Source organism: Rhinatrema bivittatum, chromosome 8 (assembly GCF_901001135.1).
Source record: "Rhinatrema bivittatum chromosome 8, aRhiBiv1.1, whole genome shotgun sequence".
NCBI classification, from domain to species: domain Eukaryota; kingdom Metazoa; phylum Chordata; class Amphibia; order Gymnophiona; family Rhinatrematidae; genus Rhinatrema; species Rhinatrema bivittatum.
The window spans coordinates 155,877,765-155,893,376 of record NC_042622.1 but is presented as its reverse complement, the minus strand read 5'-3'; the positions used below and the strand labels follow the sequence as shown (position 1 = coordinate 155,893,376).

At 47.0% G+C, this 15,612-nt stretch overlaps 1 pseudogene; it reads left to right on the top strand.

Moving 5' to 3' along the window:
- Positions 1-13,711: 13,711 nt before the first annotated feature.
- On the top strand, positions 13,712-13,805 carry LOC115098408 (annotated as a pseudogene).
- The last annotated feature ends 1,807 nt before the right edge of the window (positions 13,806-15,612 follow it).

The following is a 15,612-nucleotide window of genomic DNA, read 5'->3' as shown; positions in this document are numbered from 1 at the left end:
TGGCAGCCTCGACCTGAAAGGGACCGCCATTGCCTTAAATGGCCCGCCTCTTAAAAAGGGGCTAGCAAAAATAAGAAGTTGAGTGGGGGGTCAGAGATGACGGCCCCCCCCCCAACTCTTGTCGACATTCATTCCTCCTCCCCACCCCAAAAGTGTAAAACACTCATTGGGGATGCAGTGCCCCCTCCTCCTCCAAAGGTCTTTAAAAAAAACCATTGGGGTTCAGTGGGAACCTCCACCCCCACCCACAAACACCCCTCTCCCTCTCCCCTCACATCTATAAGAGAAAAACCATTGGGGTTCAGTGGGAACCCCCACTCACAAACACCCCTCTCCCTCTCCCCTCACATCTATAAGAGAAAAACCATTGGGGTTCAGTGGGAACCCCCACCCACAAACACCCCTCTCCCTCTCCCCTCACATCTATAAGAGAAAAACCATTGGGGTTCAGTGGGGACCCCCACCCACAAACACCCCCAAGCACCCCGCCCCCGCCCCTCACACTGCCTCCAACCTTCAGAAGGTGAAGAGGTTCCCGCGATGGGGCTTAGGGCTCCCCCCTTAGTTCCAGGCCCAGTTGGTGCCATTTTTCATGCGACGGGGCAAGGTCTGGGGATCAACCAATTGAACTCAATGATTTTTCTCTTATACGTGTGTGGAGAAGGGAGAGAGGATCCCCACTGAATCCCAATAATTTTTTAAAGACCTTTTGGGGGTAAGGAGGCACTGTACCCCCAACAAGCTTTTTACACGATTGGGGTGGGGGGAGTGAATTTTTGTCAAGACAGGGTTTGGGGGGGGGCTGTTGCCTCACATGGCGTGTAATCTACTTTTTTAAACAATTTGAGGATTGGGGCGGCCCCGGATTGAGCCAGTGGTCAGCCCTGACTCCTGCTCAACTTCTTATTTTTACTGTCAATCTTTTTTTTTAAACAGCTTGGGCCCTTTAAATGTAACGTGGGAGCTTGGGACCCCCGCATTATATTTACCAGTTCCCCAGGAGGTGCTATTTTATCGCACCTGACCACTTTCTTGGTTGTCCGCAATAAAATATTTCTATCAAATTGCCTGTTAATGACCTGCTTTACCTGCATACAAAGCAGATCATTGTAATGGGGAGAGAACCTGGGCAGGGCCCTGCAAATTATCATGCATACCTCTGCAACGGTGCTGTTTAATGCGTGTGAGAGCACTACCGCTGCTTGATGCGTCACCTAGTTAGATTGTACGCCATTCTGGGGATAGGGAAATAGCCACAGTACCTGAATGTCATTTATTTTATTTATTTATTTAAAATTTTTATATACCGACATTCATCCAGGATATCATATCGGTTCACATTGTAACGCAAAAACAAACGCACGGCATGGCGCTTTACATTGAACAGTAAAAAACATGATAACAAGGCATTAACGAGAGGGGGGAACAATAATATGGGAAGTTTTGCAATAAAATTATATACAAGAATTGCAATTATCTACATATGTACAAAAGAAAGAAAACTATGAGGTTAATTTTAATCAGGCTAGGAGATAAGATGGGGAAGAGAAGGGAGGAGAGCAAGGAAAGAGGGGGGCAGAGAGAAAGAAAGAAGGTGGGGGAGAAAAGGGAGGGGAGAGTGGGGCGGAAGAAAGGGAAACAGGGGAGGAGTGTGGAGAGTGGGAACAGTGGTGAGGTATAGTGAAAAATTAAGTGTATGCTTTTGCAAAGAGCCAGGTCTTGAGCTTCCGCTTGAAAGATTTGAGGCATTCTTCTTGCCGTAGTTCAACAGGCATTTTGTTCCAGAGGGTCGGCCCGGCTATCGATAGTGCACGGGCTCTTGTGGAAGTGAGTTTATAGAGTTTAGGAGAGGGGATAGGCATGGTTGCTAGATGTGCTAGTCTGGTGGGCTTATTAGACTGGTGTAAACGGAAGGATTCATTGAACCAGTTCATTTCGGGATTGTATAGGGCTTTGTGGATGAGAGAGAGAGCCTTATATTGTATGCGGGAGGCAATTGGAAGCCAATGTAGGTCTTTTAGAACAGGTGTAATATGGTCATGTCTACGTAAATTGGTCAAGATCCGGGCTGTGGTGTTTTGTAAGATTTGAATGGGATGGATGGCATTATTAGGTAGGCCGAGGAGTAGGGAATTGCAGTAGTCGGTTTTGGCGAAGATTGTGGTTTGGAGAACTGTACGGAAATCGGGGGGATGTAATAAGGGTTTGAGTTTTTTTAGTGTGTGGAGTTTAAAGAAGCCGTCTTTTAGAATGTTATTTATGAATTTCTTTAGTGTGACGTGACCATCAAGAATGATACCCAGATCACGGACTTGTTGAGTAAATTGGAACTGAGGAAAAGGGGGGGAGGATCGGTTGGCTTTGGGGTGAGATGAGCATAATTTCAGTTTTATTGGTATTAAGAGCAAGGTGGATGGAGGAAAGGAGATTGTTAATGGACTGGAGGGTTTCATTCCAGAAGTCCATGGTTTTTGCTAGGGAGTCAGTGATGGGTATAAGCAGCTGAACATCATCAGCATATATGTAATGAGGGAGGTTTAGACTGGAGAGGACGTGACAGAGGGGCAGAATGTAAATATTGAATAGGGTTGAGGATAGGGAGGATCCCTGAGGGACACCTCGGTTGAGGGGGATGGCCTTGGATACGTGATTTCCTAGCTGGATTTTGTAATCTCTATTACTAAGGTAGGAGTTGAACCAATTGTGGGCAACACCTGTAATACCGATTTCAGTTAGCCGCTGTAGGAGAATGGGATGGCTAACGGTGTCGAATGCGGAGGAGATGTCAAGGAAGGCAAGAATGTATGATTGCCCTTTCTCAAATCCTTTGATAATGTGGTCTGTCAGGGAAAGTAAAAGAGTTTCAGTGCTATGAGATTTTCGAAAACCGTATTGTGCGGAGGCCAGGATATGATTTTCTTCTAGGTATTCTGTGAGTTGCTTGTTGACAGTTTTTTCAAGTAGTTTAGAGATGAATGGAAGATTGGATATGGGGCGATAATTAGCTGGATCAGAAGGGTCAAGTTTGGGCTTCTTTAGAATAGGTTTGACTATTGCCTGCTTCAGGGAGAGCGGCACCTGTCCAGAGCTAATGGATAGGTTGGATAGGTTGATGCTTTGAAGTGCCAAAAAGCGGAATTTAAATAAGTATTCCCCAAACAAATAGCTCACAGCCTGCTAACCCTCAGCTAATACAGTGGTCCCCTTGGTTAGATCTATTTCAAAGCTTATCCCTCACAACCTCATCTCCTGGACAGTCCAATACAAAATAATACACGGTCAGCTGTAAGAAGCCCCCCCTCCCCAGCACACATGGCGAGGAGGCTCACAGCCTCTTGTTATAAAGACAGAACATTACAGTAATAATATCGTGCTGGTGTAGTGTCTTATTACTTACGAATAGGCTATACACTGTTCTCACACCCAGATACAACTGTCTTCAACTTATTTACACACCTGGGAACTCTCCAGATTTCATCGGAAATTTGGGGAATTTGCATCAGTTACCGGTCTCTGAGGAAACACTATATAACTGGGTCCTCTTTCTTTACAGCTCCAGCTACTCTCCTTCAGTAAGCCTGCAGGCAACAGGAGAAAAGAGGTTAGCCTGGAGCACGCACACCCTACAAGCAGCTGGGGGGAGAAACTGGAGAGGGGCTGCAACTTGTGGCATAGCCACGGGTGGTCCTGGGTGAGCCAGACCTACCTACTTTGGGTGCAGGTCCACCCAATCAGGGCTGCCTGACACAGGAAGAGGCCTGATGGAGCAAGGCTGTTGAGGGATCCCATTCCTTGTGTATGTAAGAGAACATGTGAGAGTGAGAGGTTGTGTATGTGTGTGAGAGAGCATGTGACAGTGAGAGTTTGTGTGTGTGTATATATGGTAGAGCATTTGAGAGTGAGAGCCTGTATGTATGTGTGTATGTGAACATGAGAGATAGTAGAAAGACTAGGGGGCACTCCATGAAGTTAGCATGGGGCACATTTAAAACTAACATGTGAGAGTGAGAGGTTGTGTATGTGTGTGAGAGAGCATGTGACAGTGAGAGTTTGTGTGTGTGTATATATGGTAGAGCATTTGAGAGTGAGAGCCTGTATGTATGTGTATATGTGAACATGAGAGATAGTAGAAAGACTAGGGGGCACTCCATGAAGTTAGCATGGGGCACATTTAAAACTAATCGGAGAAAGTTCTTTTTTACTCAACGCACAATTAGACTCTGGAATTTGTTGCCGGAGGATGTGGTTAGTGCAGTTAATATAGCTGTGTTTAAAAAAGGATTGGATAAGTTCTTGGAGGAGAAGTCTATTACCTGCTATTAAGTTCACTTAGAGAATAGCCACTGCCGTTAGCAATGGTTACATGGAATAGACTTAGTTTTTGGGTACTTGCCAGGTTCTTATGGCCTGGATTGGCCACTGTTGGAAACAGGATGCTGGGCTTGATGGACCCTTGGTCTGACCCAGTATGGCATTTTCTTATGTTCTTATGACAGCATGTGTATGTGAGGTCTGTGAGAGAAAGCATGAGCCTGTGTGTGAATGTGTGTGAGGGAGGGAGAGAGGAAAGAAAGAAGAGAGGAAGAGAGAGAAGAAACAGAAAGAGTAGAGAAACCCTGACAAAGGAGTTAAGAAAAGATCAACAAAAGAAAAGTAGAAGAAAGAGACTGGGACCAACTGATTAGAAATATACAAAGATCAAATAACAAAGGAAAAAAATATTTTGAGTTTTTAGCGATTGGAATATGCCATCTTTGGGAATATGCATTTCTTATATTTTAGTATTTTGCTCTTTCTTTAGAATTCCACTGTTCAAAGTCTACTCATGCTATTTCAGTTTTGACTGTTGTTTCTGTTTCCTGATTTGCAGTCCGCGCTCTCTAGGGATAGGGAGATACCTACAGTACCTGAATGTAATCTGCTTTGAAATGCCAAAAAATGGAATATAAAAATCAGATTAAAAAAAATATATATATTAGGCAAGGGTCACTCTGTGTTCTGTCTGCTGTGACTGAGGTGCAGTATTTCTGCTAGCGTGTAGTTTCTCTGTAGGGATTTGTAGCAGTCCAGCTTGTTCTGTTACCCCAGCAAGTGGTGTATTAATGTTCTAGGGCCTGGTGTAGTATTTGCATTGCTACTTTTTCATAAGATTGCTGATATTAAAGTTCTCAGAGTGCATGGACTGGCAAGGTTCTAGGCAGCTTTCTTTTTGCAGGAGTTTGTGTTACTTCACAAAGGACCGGACTTTCAAAAGTCCCGGTGACGCACGTAAAGTTCCAGGACGCGTGAAAGTCCCGGTGCTTGCAAAAAGGGGCAGGGAGGGGGCAGGGAGGGGTGGTCCGGGGAGCAGGGGCAGGGTCAGAGGCTCCCGGCACAGCGGCCCCAGGGCTGAACTAAGTTTTACAACAAAAAATAAGAAAAAGGTAGGGGGGAAAGTGCGGGGGATTTAGGGGAAGGGAAGGTGGGGTGGGGGGTAGGGAACGGGGGAAGGCAGCGTGGCTCGGCGCATGTAAAGTGCACAATTGTGCACCCCCTTGCACGTGCTGACCCCCGATTTTATAACATGCTCACGCCTGTGCGCGCATGATATAAAATCGGGCGTACATGTGTGTGCGCCGGGTAGTGCGAGCACATGTACGCCCGTGCGTGCCTCTTAAAATCTACCCCAAAATGTTTAGCAGTGAAGGGATTATTTTTTTGCTGAGGTGCCACCAGAATTTGAATATATTTTTTCATGTTTGGGTTATAATGTGAACTGTCCTAATTCTCTTCTGCATCTGTTCTTATGATTATTGCTATTCTATTGTAGTTATGATGATCTCTGCCTCTCTGGAAAGAGGATTCATGAAAATAATATTTGGGGTTTTTTTACGTTTGACTGGATTTGATGTTTGTGTGTTATTTGTTTTTTACATGATATTCTTGTGTATTTATAAACTGCAATAAATATAAAATAAATTCATACAAATTAATAAGGAATTTTTAATGTTAGTAAGTGCTTGAAATAACTGAGGTAAAATATCTTAGTTTCACTCATGGTGCATTACGGCTGTTGCAGACTACTTAGAAACCCATTGTAGAGTGCATGCTAAGGCATTATCAATAAGCGCACAATTAGTAAGGCTCAGGCCTGTATGCCTACACCCCACCCATGTTAACCCTCTGGCCCACCCAAAAAAAATCAGTTCTGACTACACCACTGGCTGCAAGAGGCACAACTCACTCTACAGATATGATTCCAGGACTCGGGACTCTGCTGAGGTTAGAGTGAGGGAGCACAAGTCAGGAAGCTGTGACTTATTGGGGTGCTGGAGTCAGGAGGGGAGGGAGGGGAAGAATGCTGGAGGAAAAGTGGTGGTGGTGGCAGAGAGAATGAGTATAAATTAGCAGGAGAGGGTGTAACAGAGAAAGCTGATTCCCTACCCCACACCCCATCCGCTAATCAACAGCAATCTCAGGGTGACCACAACTCAAAAGTTCCCAGATATGTTTATCTGTCCTGAGGTCTTTCTCTCTCTTTTCTTAACCAGGAAGCGTGCTCACGCTTCTGCAGCAGGCCCTGGCCAGTGTCCAACCTGATACATGTGTACCCTGAGTCTGGCCAGTCAGTATCACCATTGTGCAATGGCTGAGACTCCCTTCTCGCTCCCCCACACCCCCAGATCATCCTCCTGGGCTGTGAACACTGGCTTGCAATATCCTCAGTCCAAGGAGCAGGAACCCAGCACAGGAATCAAACCTGGAACTGCCAGCGAGCCGATCCCAGGGCCAGGTGTGCCGGCAGCACCCCTCCTAACTGAGCAGAGCCCTGAACCTGGGAGATCCTGGTGTGGGGAATCCTAACACTGGAGCACTGAATGTTTCAGCAGTAGTCAGTCATTTATTGTAAGTGAGTAAATCGGGGAGAAACTAAGAGCATATAATCCAGCTCCTCCTCCAGTCCCTCACGCCTAGGGCTCCCGCTGGCACTCACTCAGCTGCCCACACCCCCCAGGCTGGGCTATTTCTGGCCCCTCTCGTGATATTTTCTGCAGGAGCTTTGCTGTTATCTCACACTCACATGGGAGAAGTAGAGGACTGGAGTATCTGACTTCTGACATCATCAGCTCCCAGCCAATTCAAAGGCAGCAGCGTCATCAATGACCCAAGGACAGAGAGGAAGCTGGAAAGGGTGGCAGGCAAGGTCTGCCTCATCCTCCTACAGCTTTTGCAGCTTTCTGATCAGTGAATGGAGTTCTGCTGACAACAGCTGGAAACAAATTCCTTCATTTATGCACAGCATGGGCTGAGTAGCAGTGCAAGCTTCCCTCAGACACACACACTGCCCCACCACAGAACAGGTGCAGCACAGGAAGGAGCGGTACGAGCGACACACACACACACACACACATACATATGAGTGCCATGCCCCACCACAGTTCAGGTACAGCACAGGAAGGAGCAGTATGAGCGACACACACACACACACACACACACGAGTGCCATGCCCCACCACAGTTCAGGTACAGCACAGGAAGGAGCAGTACGAGTCACACACACACACACACACACGAGTGCCATGCCCCACCACAGTTCAGGTACAGCACAGGAAGGAGCAGTACGAGCGACACACACACACACACACGCGCGCCATGCCCCACCACAGTTCAGGTACAGCACAGGAAGGAGCAGTGTAGGTTTATCTCACAAAAAAAAAACCCACTGTTCCATTACAGAACAGGTACAGTATAGTAGGAACAGAACAAACACACACACACACACACACACACTGCACTACCACAGAACAGGTACATTACAGGCAGCGGTAGTACAAGCAACGCACACACATATCCATTGCCCCACCACAGAACAGGTTAAGCACAGGCAGCAGCAGTGTAGGCCCCCCTCACTCACATACATACACACACAATGCCCCACACAAACAGCTATAGCACAGGCAGCAGCAGTACAGGTTTCACACATATGCACACTGCTCCACCGCAGGACATATATAGCACAAGCAGCAACAGCTCAAACTCCCCTCCCCACCCCCAACACTCACACACACACACAAACACACACACACTACCTCATCACAGAGCAGGTACAGCAAAGGCAGCAGCAGTGCAAGCTCCCCACCCCATGTACACACAGACACACACACACACACACATACACTGCAAACTCCTGCAAAAAGAAAGATGCCTAGAACCTTGCCAGCAAAGGCAGCAGCAGTGCAAGCTTCCCACACACTCAGAGTGCCTCACCACAGAGTAGGTGCGGCACTGGTAACGGCAATTCAAACTTCCCTCATACAAACACACAATGCCCCACCAGAGGGCAGGTTCAGCCCAGGTAGCAATAATGCAAGCTTCCCTCACACACACATTGCTCCACCAGGCTGACGTAGTGCATGCTTCCCACACACATCTTTTCAGTGGGTGTCCTGAATGCAGGGGTACGCGGTCTTCCCTCACTTACTCTCTTTCTCTTTTTTCTCAGTCCATAGGCCCCAGGTGCTGAGTTCTTTCCAGCGAGGAAGGAGATTCATCCTCCAGGGCCCAAGGCACACAGGGGTCTCTCAAAGTCTTTTTTTTTCTCTCTCAGATGTACTCACAACTCGGATGTCCTTGTTTTAAGGGCATCTTGCAATCTCTCAAACGACACTGGACACACTAGGGAGGTGTTCCAACAGATACTGCAACTAAAACTATCTTCATTCCAACTAGCAACCAAAATTTTCCAATTGATCTTCTCAAACAAAATTGCAAAAGTACTGCTTGCCTCAGACCCGCATAGCTGATTAGTGTCCTTCTGGACAGCAGGCACTAGGAAAAGACCCCACACTCCTAGGGGTAGAGGGTGGACTCCTAGTGCGGACTGGGATCTCTTATATCTTGATCTGATGTTACTTTGCACTTCTGGATTAGAAAGTCCCAAAATACAAAAATCAAAATCTTCTCTCCTCACGAGCAGGAACTGGTGGCAAATATTTCTCCCAACAAAACAGGAGCAAAACTCTCTTCTCAAAAACTGCAACTCACTTCTCCACTGGCAGGATAGTGCTCTCTCTCCTTTGTATGGCAGGCAAGGAATCTCAGTTCTTTATCCTGACCTCCTCCAGGCAGGGGGGTACGAACCTCCTGAGGCAGGACCAGGCTCCACATGCAAGACTCTTCCAAAAAAACCGACTGTCACCAAAACCTCTGCCATTCCCATAGGCACTGCCTGCCAGACCACGAGGTGCAGGGCCAGGAGTGTCTCTTCCCCTGGTATTAGGCTGGGGCGGCTAAACATGGGCAATTACCTCAGCAACTCTACTTACTCTCCAAAATCCTAACAAAACTGCTGCACTGCTCCTCTTGTTCTGCCTGCTTTTAATGCGAGCTGCTGACCAATGCAGGCATCCTTACGGGAGGTGCCTGCAAGGAAGGGTCTGCAAACTCCTATTTCTCACCTAAGATCCTGGCCTAGGGGCTTAAGCTAGGGACACACTGGATAGTGGAGACCTAGAGGGTCCCTGTACGCAGGCAAACACAAACCATCTAAGCACAAAATAGGTACAGTACAGGCAGCACTGCTGCAGTCTTCCCTTGCCCCATACACTGCCCTACCCCAGAACCGGTACAGCCCAGGCGGCAGCAATGCAAGCTTCCTCTCCCCTCAATGCGCACACACACGTGGAGAGACCCCTTGGGTAGTACAGCAGCTCCCCCAGGGTTTGTCTGGAATCGGAGGTCGCCTTAGGCACGGGGGCGGGGATAGTTCAGGAGAGTGCAAGGCAGATGTAGTTTTACTTTCAGAAGGGAAAGTTGTGTTTCACGAGCTTTCTGAGTTAGGCCCCCGGTCTGACAAAAAGGAAGAGAGGCACATGCCTGGCCAGCTCCTATAACAGTGCGGGGAGGGAAAAGGGCATTAAGAGGGGTTTTGCAGTTTTCCCTGATCTCCACCTTTCTGATCTGTTCCATTCCTGGCAGGCTGAATCCCCGCTCCGGGTGGTCAGGAGGGACGTACATTTTTCCTGACCAGTGTAAGGAGAGGTTGCAGTTTTCTGTGTGGGAAGAGATCCAAATTTGTTTGCAAGTTATATTTTTCCATTCTTGGGGAAAGGGAGATTTTTGTCTGCCCCTTCCTCCCCCCCTGACCTGGAGGCTTTGAGTGACTGTCTCCAGTGTGAGCATTTATTTATTTATTTAAAAACTTTTTTATACTGGCATTCATAGGACACATCATGTCGGTTTACAAAAAACTGAAAGGAAAGGAAATTACAATGAACAGGGGAGGGGATAACTGGATGAATACATAAGTATAGGAGAGGAGAGTTGACAGGCAGCATTACAACTGTTTGCATTCGAATAGGATTAGGTATGCAAATGAACTAATATACAATGATAAATGGCGTGTGCACTTGATACACTTAGCATATGAAACTTATTTACAGTAAAACAGGGGGCAGGTGCACGTAAGAAAGATTAGAGTCTGGTGACGAGGGGAGGGAGGGAGGGAGGGAAAAGGGAGAAAGGGGAAGAGGGGGTGGAGGGAACGGGTATAGGGTGAAAGTAATTTAAGGGGGTGATTGTTAGTGGGGTGAAGGGGCACTGGGGGAGGGAGCAGGGGGGAGTAGGGAAGGTCGAAGGGGAGGGGGGGTGAGGGGGATGGGGAGGGAGTGGGGAGGGATGGGGAGGGAGTGGGCATTTCCTCCCGGGAGGTCACTGAGTGACTGTCTCCAGTGTGAGCATTTCCTCCCGGGAGGTCACTGAGTGACTGTCTCCAGTGTGAGCATTTCCTCCCGGGAGGTCACTGAGTGACTGTCTCCAGTGTGAGCATTTCCTCCCGGGAGGTCACTGAGTGACTGTCTCCAGTGTGAGCATTTCCTCCCGGGAGGTCACTGAGTGACTGTCTCCAGTGTGAGCATTTCCTCCCGGGAGATCATTGAGTGACTGTCTCCAGTGTGAGCACTTCCTCCCGAGAGTAATCAACATGGGAGAAACATCAGGAGACCCTCATCCAGAGTTTCCACCCCAGTGCACAGGACACTGCCAGGCGAGGTCAGGATTCAACGTGGACCTCAGGTATTGTGGGAAGGGATCTCTTCACTGTTTGCATTCCCCAGCACCCTTCTTTCCTTACATGGTGGATACCCACGTTCCAAGCCCCTGCCTGAAGGGACGGTTCCACAGAGTTAGAGACATTCAGATGCTATCTCATGTAAATCTGGCACCACTGCAAGTATTGAGACACAATGGGGTAGATTTTAAAAGAAGCGCGTGTGTCTCCATGTGCGCGCACTTCCCGGTGCACAAACATGGACAGGCTGATTTTATAACATGCCTGCGCCGATGCGCACATCTTATAAACTCTGGGGGCCACGCACACGTGTGCTGGATTTTATAACCCGCACGCATGTGCGGGTGGCACGCACAAGGTGGGGTATGCTTATACGATTTTCACACGGCAAGGCATTCCAGCTGTCCCCAGTTCCCCACCCCCCTACCTAACCTACCTTCCCCTTCCCCTCTCCTCCCCCTAAACCTACCCTACCTTTTTTTTTTTTTTAAGTTGCTGCTCCTCCGGAGCACTAGTAACTTGACCTCGTCAGCACACTACTGGCGCACGCTTCCCCGGCACAGCAGCAAATGGCCGCGGTACCTGCCACCTCTAGCCCCCCCCCCTGGACCGCCCCTTTATCTGGGCCTGGCACTTCGGCACGTAACAGGTGTTACGTGCATGGCCGGGCCCCTTTGAAAATGTGCGCTGTGTGCGCAAGGTCCAGCCACGCGCATAACCCGTGTTTTTTACGCACGCAAGTGATTTAAAATCTGCCCATTTATGTTTTGCATCTATTGATTCCATTATGAGGAATTACAGTAAACTATAATTTGAACACCCATTCAGTGAGTCCTGCCTGGTTTGTCAGTGTACCTGCCCCCAAGAGCTGTGGTAGCACACAGTCAGGGGAAAATACTACTGCCTGGGCCAAGAAGGTTAGCCTTCCCCCCCCCTCAGAAAGGACCCACACCTTGGGGACTCAGGGAAGGGGAATGACAAGTGTGAGGATAGCCACAGTTATAAATTCTTTTATGGCCCTTCAGGATATGTGCCATCCTCCAAGAAAAAAGGGTTACACGTACATACATGTACACACCTCCCCACCACAGGACACATACAGCGAGGGGAGCAGCTGTGCAAGCTTTGCACACACGCACGCACACACACACACACTGCTTCACTACAGAACAGATTCAGCACCGCTAGCTGCAGTGCAAGCTTCCTCCCTTCCTCCCTTCCAACCACCACACACCCACGCACCCACGTATACACTACTCATCGCAGAATAGGTACGGCTGCCAAAGGACTGTTTCTTGAGTCCCCGTGTGGCTTTAGACTAGGCAGAGAGACCATGAATATGCTCGTTTGACTGCAGCAAGCAAAGTGCTGTGAGCAATATCAGCCCCCTTACGTGGCATCCTTTAACCCGACCAGAGCCTTCTCTGCTAAGCACAAGGCCCTTTGGAAGATCCTTCTGAGACATAACTGCATCACCACATTTGTGAATGTCCTCCATTTTTTTCATTATGAGGTGGTGATAATCAGCATCAGTAATGGTTCCATGACTGGCCTAAATGTGTGTGTGCAAAGCTTGCACTCCATGAAGTTAGCATGGGGCACATTTAAAACTAATCGGAGAAAGTTCTTTTTGACTCAACGCACAATTAAACTCTGGAATTTGTTGCCAGAGGATGTGGTTAGTGCAGTTAGTATAGCTGTGTTTAAGAAAGGATTGGATAAGTTCTTGGAGGAGAAGTCCATTACCTGCTATTAAGTTCACTTAGGGGGTCATTTTCAAAAGGAGTTATGCACATAAATGTAACTACTATTGTAGCAATTTTCAAACGCTATTTACTCACATAAAGTGCATTTATGTGAGTAAATCCTATGGACAATTCAATGGCATATATTGTAGCAATTTTCAAAAACCCACTTACTCAAGTAAAGTACATTTACTCGAATAAAGCCCAGTTTTACTCAAGTAAATGCTTTTAAAAATCAGGCCCTTAGAGAACAGCCACTGCCATTAGCTATGGTAACATGGAATAGACTTAGTTTTTGGGTACTTGCCAGGTACTTGTGGCCTGGATTGGCCACTGTTGGAAACAGGATGCTGGGCTTGATGGACCCTTGGTCTGACCCAGTATGGCATTTTCTTCTTAATGTCTTCTTAATAAGAACATGTACAACAAGGATGGGTGATGGCGTCAACACTCCCCCCCCCCCCCCCCCTCCCCATTTTTCTTGCACCTGGGCTTCACCTTACATCAGGCAGAGTCCCTATTGATGTACATCTTGTCTATGGAATAGGCTACAAACATTTCAGCCTCGGTTGTTTGAAAGCCAGAACCAAGATCATAGTTACATCTTCCCTGCTGGAGTTTCAATATGCAGATGACGTAGTAATCAGCACCAGATAATGGCTGATGTTTTTATTAAGAAAAAATACAAATGCTATTTCAACCAATCAGGGTCCCGGGTACTTTACTGTAGAATGTGGACTATTTCTCTTATCTTGGCAAAAATCTGTTCCACAAAGTAGACCTTAATGAGATCCAAGATTGCAAAGCCAGTGCATCTTTGGGGAACTTTAGACAATTGGCAAAAGCACAGATTCAGCGGGCAGTACAAGGAGTTACTTGGTCCCTGCATCATTTGGCACTTAAGGATCTTCTATAATACATTGGCTTCTCTTCAGATTGAAGAGATCTTTCGCCTTTTACTAAAGATCTCTGTGAAAAAAAAAATAGTCCCTATTGTATTGGGCACCACTGGTTTGCTTAAAAAAAATGTCCAGGCACCCCTTGCTAAGTTGCTTATACATATGAACTCCAGAAGGAGGCTCGTTGGCAGAAAGCAACTGTTATGAAGGGCATTAGCAGTTAATTTGAGAACCTGAGATCATTCTCAGCATATTTGGCTTATGAGTAAGGTTCATTCTTGTCAAGGTTTGTGCAACATAAACTCATCTGGAGACACTGCCCTCAAGAGTTTTGAATGCCCACATCATTAACAATTCTCAAATTAATGGTCTGTAATGCTTTTGTCATTCCTACATTACACTACGGTGCTGAAATGGAGAAACAAACTGTAGAGGACACCTAAAGGCACAACGGATGAGAATTTTTGGCATTAGCTGTCGGGATAAACAAACAAATGATGGTGCACTTGAACAGGCTACATCCTCAATTATTTATTGAAGTTGCCTATTACTCAACAGCAGCTTCGCCGGGCTGGGCCTGTTGTTCAAGCACCTGCCTACAGGTTTCCAAAGCAAATTCTCTACTCTCAGCTGAAGATGAAGACAGCATCAGAGGAAATGCGGTTGGGATGTCCACAAGAGTAATCGCATCGGGCGTAACCCTGAGCTAGAAACATGGGAGCAGCTGGCACTTGGATATCAAACATACAGCATGTGTATAAGTAGCCTCTATGCGAGGTAAGTGAATTTTCAGCATGAGTGCACTGTTGCAGCGGTGCAGAAAAGTATGCACATACAAAGGTTGTTTCACTGGTGTGCCGGGGGGAGCATGTACACATTTACACGCTTTAGAAATGCACACAAATACACGCGCCTGCTTTTACACCTGCTAATCAAATCACAGAAATTAAATCAGACTTCTCTTTTCTTCAGAGTTCTTGAGTGGAGGGTCTGGGGAAACTGATGCTTGGAAGTGCAAGTATTTTCATAAACAAGATACACTCATCTATCAGCCAACTTTATAAAATACCTGCCTCTGCACATAACCTGGTGGCTATAACGTGTTACAATTATTTAACGTGTAAAATATATGCATTTAACATTATAAGTATATAAATTATGTGGATACTTGCATTAAAAAAATGTGTGTATACTTAAACATATGTACATACTTTTGGGCTGGTAATACAAGGTATCTTATAAACTATACATATGTCTACATAAAAAAGTGCGCATGCACTGAGACATTCATGTGACTTTTCGGGACGGTGATATGCGGTATTTAATACACTGTGTGGCTCCCGCTGCACAGTTTATAAAATACAGGCAGAACTTTAGGAGCAGCTGCTTGGATGTGTATGTGCTGAGTGAGTCAGGCTATCAAAAATTATCTTCAGGATGTGTTATCACTGTAATAAAATGGATTTACACACATCACACATTAGGCCTGTACCTCCAGAGGCAAAATTCTGGGGGCGTCATGCAGGGTCAAAGTTTAACTAGCTCCAATTTCATCTGTTCTGCTGCTCCCTACAGCCATAGGGGCAGAAGAGAAAAAATAACCTGCTGCCCCTCCAAACCATGCAGTCTGCTGGGACTGAATAAGTGCAAAGTCTGCCCCCTATCTCAATTGGACACCCTCTGCTGAGGAAATTGAAGGATGTTCCTTCCTATGACAAAGACAGGGAGAGACCAAGCACCACGCGCACGCAGCGATCAAGGGGAGCTTACATGGCTCAGTTCATTTCAGCCTGTGCCAATCCCAAACTGTATGGGAGCCGTGTAGGAGCACTCGGTTTGTGGCAGGGACTCAGTGAAGCTGCACTAGATGCCCTCCATCTCCATTCCCAACGAGGCCCTGCTGCTCTCCCTTGAGGCGGCCC